This window comes from Miniopterus schreibersii (assembly GCF_964146895.1).
Source record: "Miniopterus schreibersii genome assembly, chromosome: 3".
Lineage (NCBI taxonomy): Eukaryota > Metazoa > Chordata > Mammalia > Chiroptera > Miniopteridae > Miniopterus > Miniopterus schreibersii.
This window is the reverse complement of record NC_138103.1, coordinates 86,693,322-86,706,569: the sequence shown is the minus strand read 5'-3', so window position 1 is coordinate 86,706,569 and position 13,248 is coordinate 86,693,322.

Genomic DNA, 13,248 nt, shown 5'->3' with positions numbered 1-13,248 from the left:
TAAGGTCTGAAAAACTGGAACCATAAACTATCCTACCCCTGTACTAGAAGAGAGGAGAGGAGAGGGAGGGGGGGAGAGAGGGAGAGAGGGAGAGAGGGAGAGAGGGAGAGAGACGGAGTGGGAGGGAGACAGGGAGAGAGGGAGGCAGAGGGAGGGAGAGGGAGAGGGAGGGAGAGGGAGAGGGAGGGAGAGGGAGAGGGAGGGAGAGGGAGAGGGAGGGAGAGAGGCTCACATCAGAAGATACCCTCTAGCCCTTCGTGTGTAATTCCAACAAGAATTGACTTGTTACTCAGTGGAGAGAGAAAAAGTCAATATCTTCTTATTACTAATAAAGCCTTGAATGAGCTACTGATGTGGAACTGGGGGAGTGTGCAGGTGAGGAAGTGACAAGTAAAGGTCTTATTTTAGAGCTTAGAGAACACCAGGGCAGGGTTTTCAGCTGAGGTCGTCCTGCTTTATTTCCTTGATTAAGGCACCACTGAGCTGCTCCTTACACATGGATGCCTGTGGCTTTGGCTTGACCATCCAACCAAATTAGATGGTTCTTATTGTGATAAGTTACATGATTCGAGTTTGTTAGTTGCTAACAATGGCAAAGGGGCTATGTAAGCAGAAAAGGGATTTAGCCAAGGATACCACGTAGCTCTTAGGATCTTCAGATGAGTCAGGGTAGCTAATAGGCCAGGCACAAAACCGAAGTTACACCATCCTGTGACCCATGGGCTACTGACATTGTCCCAGAGCGAGGCCGCCACACAGCAGCTCACGCCTCTGAGGCCAGCCATGCTTTCTACCTCTGCTCTCTCAGTCGCCAGCTTCCTGACCGAGCCAGCATGAAAACCACGTGCACAGCCGTCCTTTGGTCGTCCTTTCTAAATCCAAGCCCAGCACCAGTGCATCCCACCATGTAGTCCAAGGCACATCCTTGGCTTAGCTGCAAAGGATACTGCTATGCTGAGCCACTCTAGTGCAAAAGGAAAATCTGTACTATTGATCCTGTCTTTATTTAAAATTTTGTCCATCATTGATTCTTGACTGTTTTATTTTTTAAATATTGCATTAAAATGTTATTTATCATGATTGCTGAGGTTTTTGGTGCTCCCTTAAATGTTTCCCCTGAGGTGAACGCCTTACACTCCTCACCTTGGTCTCAGCCCCGACAAAGGAAGCTGGGAAAGCAGCTCTGGACTGAAAGGTGACAAGGAACGCAGAATGAGGGCCCTCAGAGATGCCCGAATTCTCTCCCAGAACCCGCGAATGCAGTACCTTATAAGGAACAGGGACTTTGCAGATGTAAGCAAGAATCTCCTGGATTTTCCAGGTGGGCCTTATCTAGTCACGAGAGTCTTTAGGAAGGACGGCAGGAGGGCCTGCGTAGAAAGGAGATGTGACGATGGACACAGAGGACAGAGAGATCTGAAGATTGTGTGTGGCTGGCTTTGAAGATAGAGGGTGGGGCCTCAAGATAAGGAATAGAGGCAGTCCAGTCTCTGAAAGCTAAAAAAGGCAAGGAAACAGATTCCAGAAACTCCAGAAGGAATGCAGCCTTGCTGGCACCTTGATTTGTAACCTAGAGAGACTAATCGCAGAGCTGTAAAATAATGTGAGTTTTTCGAGCCTCTAAGTTGGAGGTAATTTTTAAATAACAGCAGTGGAAAATGAACACAGGTGGTGTTCTCCAGACATCACAAGTGTGCAAACCGCAGGAGGCAGTCAGACAGGATGACAGCTGCCCAAGCCCTGAAGATTTTCCTCTTTTACCTACACTCTCACATTTGCACTCACCCTCCAACACCGACACATTGCTGTGGTTCTTAGCATCGGGCTACAGGCAAATAGTATTTGTCAGGTAAAGTGATGAATTCCCTGCCTGGCTTCTCACCATCAGTTCGCCCAGAGTCTGGAGTCGCTCTGTGCAGATGGGTTCCGTTTTCCTAGGTTGATTTTCAGTCGTTAGAGTGCAGAGGTTTTGTCTCTACTGCTTTCCAAACATTCAGGACCAAAACATAGAACCCGAGCCTTAGTTTCCCCCCGAGAACAATAGTGGCGAAATGGCAGACTAGTTTTTCTCATACTTTTTTTTCTTTTAAAAGAAAATAACAACTTTATGTCTTTATTAAAACTGTTTTTAACCTGCCCTAATGTCTCTTTATTGGAATAAAAACAACAAAACCTACTCTAACCACTTGCCTTGTGCTTTGTTTTCCATGAAAAGCTAAAACATTGTAACATTATCACAGATAATTTTCTTGTTTCTTAGGGAAAAAAGTGTGTTCTTCACCCCAGAATAAAAAAGAGTCCACTGTGTTTTCAGCGACTAACTGAAGGCTACATTCCGCAGTTAAGAGCTATAGATGGTCTCTAAGGTAAATACAGATTCTATTCCAAAATTTATTTGTCGGTCAGTCATTTGGAGTTCATTTTATCATAGCAACAGTATGATTGTTAACCTGCAACAATCATTGCAATCTCGTCGATAGAGAGCAAGTTTTATCTTTGTAGAAGTTGGTACGTGAGCTCTGTCTCAATGAGCCATTCCCTTTGTCCAGAGGATCCTTAGAATAGCACATGGTATGACATGCCCTGAAGAAGGAAACAGTGTGTGTGATAAAGGCGGCTGAGCGAGGTGAATCCAGGGTCAGGGCCGTGCAAGGAAGTTTCTCTTAATGTCTAATGAGACAGAGTGGACTCAGGAAAGGACAAATATCTTCTGGGGACAAAATTTTCCACAAGTTTAATATAGGTCGCTGATGTTTTTGGTGTGGGTGAGCTATTGGGGGGGGGAGGGCCAGGATAGCAGGTATTATGTGCCCTTTCAAGCCTGGCAAGGGCAAAAGCAGATCATGTGGACACCAGCACACTGCAGGGTGATGATCTTTTATAACCACATTCGGTAAGAACAAATGAGAGTCTCAGTTTTCGTCTCCAAGTCCCACCTGAAATCTGCGGCTCATCCTTGAGACCTGAGCTCTCAGCCATCAGGCGAGTTGGTTAATCCCAAACTATTCCTTTGTTTTAATCATCTCAAGTAAAGGCCCTCATTTGGGAGCTAAGGGAGGGGGGGAAGTGGATGGGGAGGAATAAACCTAAACCAGAGTCACTGTGCTAGAAGAGACCCTTGAAGATACACACGCACAGCGCCCTTCACTATAACTCTGAACCGTTTATGCGGGGGCACAGCGTCAGAGAACACAACTCCAGGGGACAACTCCAGGATGCTAACGGTGGCCCCGAGTTGTACAAAGAGGAGTGAAGAAAAATGAACATCTTATTTTCTCTTGAGGAAATGTGAGCTATATTGTGTGTGAAAGGAGCAAGTAAATGAAAACTCGAAAATTGTCCCATCTTAGTCCCCAGTCAAAAAAATACTACAGGGCTGCAAGGCTCCCTGAGGGCGGGGCTGTCCGCGTCGTGAGCCACCTGTGTTCTCATGGCCACAGGGCACCTAGTGCAACCCAGCTTGTCAACAGGTCTTGTTAATACTACCTTCGAACAGCATCCCAAATGTATCTGCGTATCCACTGCTCTCCATCTCCACTACTACCACCCAGTCCAAGTCACCGTCACCTGGCTCCTAGACCAGTGACTTCCAAACTTTTGGATCACAGATTCACCAATAATATATTTTGAGCACACATCCCCCTATTACGGATGTAGGTTTATGTATTTATGAATCACATATAGACTATGGTATCCATATCTTATGCATCTTATACTATAGAAACAGAAAGTTTTAAAGAAAAGATTTAAAATATATATTTATATGCGCACGTATACACACATACATATGTATACAGTATATACATATATACATGCACACAAACATGCAGCACCCCTAATACTTGTTTTCTCCATATTAAGAGATTGTCCTGCATACTGTCTGGGCTATGTGCTCTCCCATTGGAGCCACTGGCCGCTTAGCCTAACTGATCTCCCTATTTCCACTCTTGTTTCCTATAATCCATTTTTCACAGAAAAATTAAATTAGGTCATGCTATTCTTCTGCTTAAATCTCTCCAATGGCTTTTCATTGTACTTAAAATCTAATTTCTTCCCCTGCCCTACACAGCTGTCCTTGACCCACCTAAACCTTGCCAGTTTCTCTGAACCCCTTCCTCTTGAGCTTTGTGACAAGAAATTCCTTTTTACTCCTCCAACGTGCCAAGCACATTCCCAGCGTGGGCCTTTGAATTAACTCTCCACTCTGCCCTCAATGCTGCCCCTTAGGCCTTCACAAGCTTAACTCTGTCTGGTCATATAGACCACAAAGAAGCGGCTCCTCCCCAAAGGGACTAGCTCTAGTCCCCTCAACTAAGGTGCTGAACTGGTCACTATTTAGCCCATCACCCTGGGAAAATTCTCAGCCTGGCACTTGCCTGCCATGTGATGCCCATTTGTGTGTGCGTGTTCATATGTGTTTGTCCACTTGTGCATTGTCAAGTAAGAGCTGAGAACTTATCTATTGCCGTGGCATTCGACTCATAGTAAGCCTTCAATAAATAGGTGCTGAGTATGCGAAGTAATCCATTAATAGAAATTTGATGAATTTTTTTATTTGAAGCCAGCTGAATTGAGCAGAGTAGAGTTTTACGAAGTTCATTTTTACTTCATTCCTCCTCACAAACAACCTATGAGGGGGAAAAAGTAGGTGGCTTTCTAGATATAGCCTGACAGGGCTCAGATTTCTTTGAAACACCTACAAGCAAAGGAGCATGAGTCTAACAAGAGAATCACAGATTTCCAAAAATAAAGATCCCTTTAAAAATAGGCAACCCGCCACGCTCTGTAAGGGAGCTCTGAAACCCCATTACTGAGCCTTTCTAGGAAACCTCAGTGGTGCATGTGTATTAGTCAACCGCCTCTAATTGGCCGTGTTCTCAAAGGGCCTTAAATAAATAACGGGCCTTATCTGATTTGAACTCTGTCCAAAAGTTGTCATTTGAAGGGGATAATGCTCTAGTGACAGATATCACATTGGGAAAGGAATGTGTCTCTGCTCTTTCAACAAGATGTTTGAGAGAGAAAAGTTAGCTCATGTGCTTGTTGGAAAAAAATAAGTTTTGAGAGAACTAGCCTCATAGAATGCTAATATCCAGACAAATTGTTAAAATAAATAGCCAAAGACATAAATATTCTGAGAGAGTCTAATGTCTGACTCTATGTTATTATTTTGCAGACAGAATTCCTATTCAAAATCATAAATTGTACGTGGCATGAAGTAGAATTAGAACTGAATATCATAATCAGCCCCAGGCTAAATTGTGTATTAGGAAGAGTTTGAGGTTCATGTCCCTAACCTAATTTTTCTCTTTCTCTCTCTCTCTCTCTCTCTCTCTGTCTCACACACACATGCACGCATCCCACATGCACATGCCTCAACCAATTTTTTAAAAAGTCAGCCCTGTCCAGTGTGGCTCAGTTGGTTGGGTGTCGTCCCATGCATGGAGGGGTCCAGTTCATCCCAGTCATGGTACATGCCCTGGTTGCAGGCCCGATCCCCAGTAGGGGGTGTGCAGGCGGCGGATTGATGATGTTTCTTTCTCGTGGATATTTCTCTCTATCCCTCTCCCTCCTTCTCTCTCTAAAAATCAATAAAAATATATATTTTTAAATCAATTACAAAAATATTTTTTAAATCCAGGAAAGTATTTGAAATGATTTATTAACATTTTAATATGAATTTACATCAGTGCCCTAACTCTTGCAGAAATATTTTTAACTACAGAATAAAGCATTTTGTCTCTCTGACAAAGGCATTTTCATATTGGACATGGAGTTAAAGGTGTTATTTTGGAGTTAGAACCGTATCTCTTTCCTGAAATCACGCCATTTGATAACCATTTGCTTGTTCTAGGGGTGGCATTTTGGAAAAACAGGTCTCATCACCCGAAAGAGAGTTTTGCCTTCGCCATCCAGCTGGATGGAATCATTAACAGAAACACAGACTCAAGAACTTCCCCCCATCATCTGGAAACACAAACACACCCACACCCTCCTCCACCGCCTTTTGACTAACAGAGCAGAGAATGGTGCAGAATTCAGTATCAATTTCTTAATTATTCACTCTGACTGTGCTTCAGTGAAAACAAAGACATTTTTATCCCCCTGGCTTTCCCACATTTTCCTTCAAAAAAAGATTCTGTCAGAAACTATTATGACTTGTTAGAAATCTAATGCTTTGCAGCAAGCTAGGTGCTACTCAGAACACAGCCTCGGAAAGAGCTTCTGTGTAAGGAACCGGCGTCTTAAAGCAGCCAAGACAAAACTGGGGAGACCCAACTGAATGAAAAGAGAGAGGAAAGGAACAGAATTCTAAAATAGACTAGAAACGATGCACAGCCTGCCCCCCACAGCTACAGGCTCACCCTCATCTCACTGACCTCCCCTACTGCGCAGAACTGCTTGCAGGCCGGGGGTCCTCAGCTTGGGCTTGTTTCAGGCCTACGAATGTGCTTCCTAACTCTCCTGCCCCTTGCTATACCTTTAGCCAGGACTCTGCTTTTTATTTTTGTTTTTGTAGATAAGGGCAAATGGAAATAAATCTCAATATCATTTTTGCTATGAGCCAAACAAGGTTTTTGAAAACAATAAATCAATACCAAAGTGAGAAAAAGAACTCATCCCTAGTGGCTCAGAATGGCCCTAAAAAAGGCACAAGCAATCAGAATATAGGAGAATGCTTCCTCCTACAATGAGAACAGTTTGCTCTGGACCCCATTAAACTTTGTATTAAACATGTGTGACTCTGTGCCTGCCAGAAACCACAGCAGAAAGTTACAACTTATGATCAGTGTATGTCATTTACTGGCAGGGCGGAGACTGTGGACCGTCAAGGCTATTCTTTGAAAATTTTTCAGGAATTTACGTTTCCTACCTCTCTAGCATTTGATACCCCCCCCCCCCCCGCCCAAAACCCACCAGCCCCGTATCTCCTCAGCACAGACACTTCACTCCCATTAGTGTATCACCACTCTCCCTCTCGTGTTTTCTTGGCCTGGGTCACCAGTTTCTTCTTTCCTGACATCTTCAAATTCTCACCATCATCTTAGACTTGGCTTAAGCCCCTTGTTGCCCATGAAACTTTGACCAAGCCCGCACTGGTCTTTAAGTCTCTAGCATTTAAAAAGTGAAACACAGAATTTGATGCTTGGTTACATGTTGTATTATTGACTTTCCCCCCAATGTTTTGCCTTTTCCCAAGACTGTAAGATATATACGGTGTCCCCATAAAATATATACACACATTTTAACAGCTAAAAGCTGTTAAATGAAAATGAAATGTATTTTAATAAAGACTGTCTTTACAGTTATTCAAAGTGTATGTATATATTTTTTGGGATACCCTGTAATTCTCTGGTAGTGTCAAGGTCACTGGTGTCCAAATCCAATCACATGTCAAAATCACCTTTGATGACTTTTAAAAGGCTTCCTTAAAAATGCAGGTTTCAAGTCCTCATGTTGTATATATTGACTAAGAATGTGGATGCGTGAAGTCCAGAATATCAAGTTATCAAGCTCCCCAGATGCTCGGTATATTAAGCTAAGCCTGCACAGTTCCACAGAATCATGCTGGGAACATCATTAAATGCTCAAGAATAATTTTTGAATAAACTGAACTGACTGTCTGGGACCACTCTGTCCCATTGGTCTTGTTTAGAAGTGATGGTAGATGCTACAGAAACAGGAACATAGATCTAATCAACTGGAACTGACTGTAAAAACACAATCTGATTATTCCTTGCATAGTTAGAATTAAATTTTTTACACATTCAGGGCTGAGGGATGGATAGATATGTGATAAAGCAAGCACAGTAAAATGTTAATGCTACATTCTAGCTCATAGGTATATAGATGTTTACTTAAAATTATTTTAGTTACTGTATTTTTTAAACTCATAATAAAGTGTTGAAAAAATAAATTCCTACACATTCAGAACATCTGGCCTACCAAAACTTAGTCCCACTAGATTAGATTTCTCCTTCCTTCTTTCTTTTATTATTCTCACTCTTTCTGATCACTAAAAACAATCTTAAAAGAAGCATTTGTCATCAAGAATATGTCTCCTTGACCTGAGTTTGAGTATTTAATGAAGAAAACATTTTAATCTTGCAAAACATCAACTTTGACATGAGCTATATATGTTGCTTTGGGTGCTTTATTGTAACAGCCAATCTACATAAAATAATTCCATACCAAAGGAAAAAATTATTTTAGTACTTTGAGTTCAATGAAAGATGTGACAAAGTAGAGAATATGTGAATTATTCAAGTTGTTCAATACTATTTCAGCATCAGCATCCCTCTAAAGACAACAGTAGATTTGTTTTAATAGACAATTAGATTTAATATGATATAAGTACTTATATATAGATCTAAGACTGAGTATTTTCTATTGCCAGGACAATAAGAATGTCCCATGGGCCTAAAGTAGGCAATGCCAAGAATATACAATCTATCAAAACATAACTACTGTATGGTATCTGACTAGCTTGGAGTGTGTTCAAAAAACTAGTGAAGGAGTCAAGGGGTTCTCTGGAGAGTTTAGCTCATGTCTGTGGCTTTATACTGTCTTGATTATATTAATGAGTAGGTCATATTAACAACCATATTATGATAATAATAGAGAATCAAATATGTACTCCCAACTAAAATGTTAGTGATCATATTTTTAACCTCCCAATATGCTTTTAACAAAATGTATATATGCTAACAAATTTCTACCCTAAAATGAGTCTAACACTAAATATTCACCAGTTGAGTGCTTTCCTTCCAACAAACTAAGTTATGTACGATCCCTCAAACACACCTCTCGCTTTCTTGCCTCCACGCTTTTAGTCTTATCGTTCCCCTACCTAATACCCTAATAATCCCTGTCCCACGCCTCCGCCAACAGCTTGTACCCACCCACATGATGGCTCCCCGTGAAGCCTTCCAGGCCGCTTCACTCCAGAGCCACTTCCCCTCCTGAATTTCTCTGACACACATGCTCTACAATACTTATCTGGCAACAAATGAGAATTTCTTTCTCTCGTATATTTTCTAAGTCATCATTTATTTAGGATTTGTCTTGTCAATCGCTTGCAATCCTTTGAGAGAAGACTGTTCTACATTTCTTTGTGAGCCCAACAATGTCTTACAGCTGGGAGCATAACAGTGTAACTTGTTGCTTGATTATTTGTTTATTTGTGGAAGAAAGGATAGAAAAGAGAGACATAAAAATAAAAGCTAATATTTACCGTTTACTGTCTGCCAGGTACTTACTCTTCATGCTATGGTTTGCATATTATTTCATCTTCTCAAAATCCTATGGAATAGATTCTCTTATTATTCTCATTTTACAAAAGGAAGTACGTTCTCTAAGGAAAGGTGCTTCCTCGCACCACTGAACTCTCCCCCATCCCGCTCGCCCCCAGGGGTGAGTTCAGCACTGCCCTGGGCTTCTGATGAATTCCCAGCAAGTCTGTCCTACCTGAAAATCTGGTCGAGCTGAAAATGGTCTTATCAGCCTTGTTTCTAAGCCATGGGGCAAACACAAACAGCTTGGCCCTACCTGTTCCCATTTAAAGATTTATGGTGAGAGACAATAAAAATATCAATGTTAACAACAGGTAGGCAAACAAATTCAACTTTTAAGAGAATATTATAATACGTATAATATTTTGCATAAGACAAAACACTTTGACTTATTGGATCCAATTTCCAGGATAACCTCAACTTTTTAAAAAAATAAACATGTATTTGATTGACAAATACCTGTGTATTTTCTATAGTCACTGATTTAAAAATAACAAACTCCAAAGCAATCCCATGTTTGTCCATCTTGTTTTCAGCCTGAAAATGCACCCAAGGAGCTCACACTATTCTAAAAAGCATAGTAATAATCATTAAGCATTTCCATCTTAAAAGCAGAGCTATTCTAGGCTTTGGAAAGCCACATAAGAAAGTGAAACTCAATTGTATCCGTAAACATATGGTTACAAGAAGGGCCTCTCAAAAATAAACTGCTTTAAATGAATTGATCTCTCCATTCCTCCTTTAGGGACATTCATGACATCTAGGACATTCATAACTTATACAAAAATTAATAGTGAGAAAATGCACCCAGGAGTTTTCTATATTCACATAAAAAGTTAACGTTAATAACGATGGCGTTCCCTCACGCAGCCCCTGCTCCTGCCCGGCCTGGTTAACTAGAGCTTATGCAGTGGCTTAGCCTTGGGCAGTCCTTAGAGTCATATTTCCCACCCACGTGCTCTGTGCCCAGAGATGCTGTGCTGACAGTTTTATTTCCCTGATGAACTGACGAGGTTGGACTGAAGGATGAAAACAAGCAGCCCTCGCTCTACCTTCCCTGCAGCTGTCCTTCCATGAAGAGGTAACTGCTCTCCTAGGCTGGCTTAGAAGAAATTAAGAACCAGTAAAAGCACAGATTAGCAGGAATACATGCTGAAGTGACAATTTAGAGAGGGGTCTTGAGAAATAATTTGGAGCCAAAATTTTAGTTTATGCTTAAATTATACATTATGTTGATGCATAATTCATAATGGTTAAACTGATTGAAAAGTTGTGGAAGGAAGGAAGGAAGGAAGGAAGGAAGGAAGGAAGGAAGGAAGGAAGGAAGGAAGGAAGGAAGGGGGGAAGGGGAGGGAGGGAAGTGGGGCTGGGAGGGAGGAAAGAGACAGGGAGAGTAAGGATGTCTTTGACCCAAATTCTCAAACTTTGTTCTCATATGGTTGTAGTCAACACATCAGGTTAGCAGGCCTCTGAAGACAAGTCAATCTCTGAAATTTAAGGAGAAAGTCAGAAAAGATCATGTCTACAGCAGAATCTAAGAATTTTAAAAAGGGACTAGAGGGGGAGAGATGGATCAACCATACGCCTAAGAGGAACCAAGTTAGAGATACTTTGTAAGTATGGCACCAACAAGGTTAGTATAATTTCCAATTCTGCTTGAGAAGACTAAACAATAACCACGGTAAGTTGAGCCATGAGGGCATCACTATATCACGCCCTTGTGCTGTGAACTGACTTGAATCAATTGGACTGCTCAGCTGCTACTCCAGTTAAAGTTAGGCAGTACCGTGGGAATCATTAGTGTTATTTTAAAAACACTCAAGGTAGTATTGTGCTTCCTGGCACTCACGTGGTGGGGTGAATCATGTGACCAGCTCTAACCGGTCTGCCAGGGCTCTTTCACATATATGCTGGAAGCAGTCACGCTCCATCATCCTGGGTCTTGGAGTGAGATCAGCCATGATGCAGAACAGAGCCTCCCACCAACCCACGTGGGCATGTAATGTGAACAGAAATAAACCTTTCTTGTATGAAGTCACAGCAAAACCTAGCCCAGTGGATCTCAAAGAGTAGTCCCCAACCTGCAACAGCAGATCACCTGGAACCCTGTGAAAAATGCAAATTCTCAACTTCCACCCAGGACCTACTGACTCGGAAACCCAGGGGTTGGGCCCAGCCACCCGTGTTTTAGCCAGCTCTCTGGGTGAGACTGGTGCTCACTAGGGTTAGAAAACCAAGAACCTACTAACCCATCCTTAGAACACAGAGCTACATGCCCTTCCCCCCAAATCAATACCAGGTGATAGATGAAGCAAGTCGTACTCCAATGCCCAATAAATGTAGGTATGTTTACTAGCAAATTGATGATAAGCAGTCATGAGACTTATTCTCATAGTTCAGGAAAGTCCCCTCCCTGCCCTCGGGCAATCTGGTGAGAACCTTACCTGAGAGTTTCACCCCCAGGCCAATAAAAAGATACTTTGCAAATAGAACCATCCAGGTCCTGATGAGATATCAGCATCCTCCTCAAAGCAGAATAATGCAGGACTAAGTTGGCTCTAGATCTTGAGCTCTCCACTGACAGTGGCAGACCACTGGGCTTGCTGGGGCCTATGCCTTATTCACTAAAGACACTGGGACCCAGCCAGTTTCACTTACCTTTAAAAACTGCTCATTGCAACAGTGAAAAATTATTACCTGCATTTCAGTTGCTAATTAAAAAATCTCTTAGCATAGATTTCCAAAGATTTGAAGTAGTAAGTAAAGGAAGAGTTGGCTCCTTGTTATGATACTTCAAATGTTAACTATTTGCTCTAGGATGTGGATTCTAATTAAGGCACTCCAACTGCCTCTAGGGTGTAGACTAAAGTGAATTTTAACACAGGTGCATCACAATATTTGCACACTAGAAAAATTGTTATAACAGTAAATCTTAGAATCCATGGGATCTAGTGAGAGAACAACCAAGGAATCTGAGTTTGTGAGGGCATCAATATCAAGAACTAGTCCAAAAAACATTTCTAACAGCCAATACTGCCAAGCTGGTTAGAAATACATGTAGAGTACAAAGGAAAATTTGTCAAGCTACTATACTTTCTTGGCAATATCCACTGGGATAACTCTATGCTCACCAAGCAAGCTCTTGTTATTTGGTATCCTCACATGATAAATGCCCTGACAGAAGAGAGTGTCCTAGATATAAAAGTAATTCCAGTTGCTATTCGATATCTTAAAATTATAAATTGCAAATTGTCATTAGACAGTGTGGTCAGCTCAATAATGCTCCCCTTGCAAAGATGTCCATTTTCCTAATCCAAGAACCTGGGAATATGTTCCTTACATGAAGAAATTTTGCAGATGTGGTTAAATTAAAGATCTTGAGATGAAGAGATTGTCCTGGATTATCTATGTGGATTCAACATAATCTCAATGGTCCTTACAAGAGGGAGCTGGAAGGGCCAACATCAGAGAAGGAGATAGGCTGATAGAAGAAGAGGTCAGATGGTCATAGCAGACTGAAGATGCTAAAAGGCTGGCTTTGTAGATGGAGGAAGGGGCGATGAGCTAAGGAATCCAGGTGGCCACTGAAAGCTGGAAAAAGTAAGGAAACAGGTTCTCCCCTAGAGCTTCCTGAAGGAGCCAGCCCTGTAGACACCTTGACTTTAGCCCAGTGAGACTGATTTTGGACCTGTGACCTCCAGGCAGTAAGATAATAAATATGTATGTTTTTAAGCCACTAAATTTGTGGTAATTTGTTGCAGCAACAATAAAATTAATACAGTTAATGTGATTTATTTTATAATCTGATACTTCTGGGTAAACTAAGTTTTAGGTATCTGAAAAAAATCAGACTTCTGAAAAATGAGATTTCTGAGCCCATGAAGAACCCTTGTGATGTTCATTTTCTCTCTCTCTCTCTCTCTCTTTTCATAAGCATCCTCACAGCTTGAAGAAA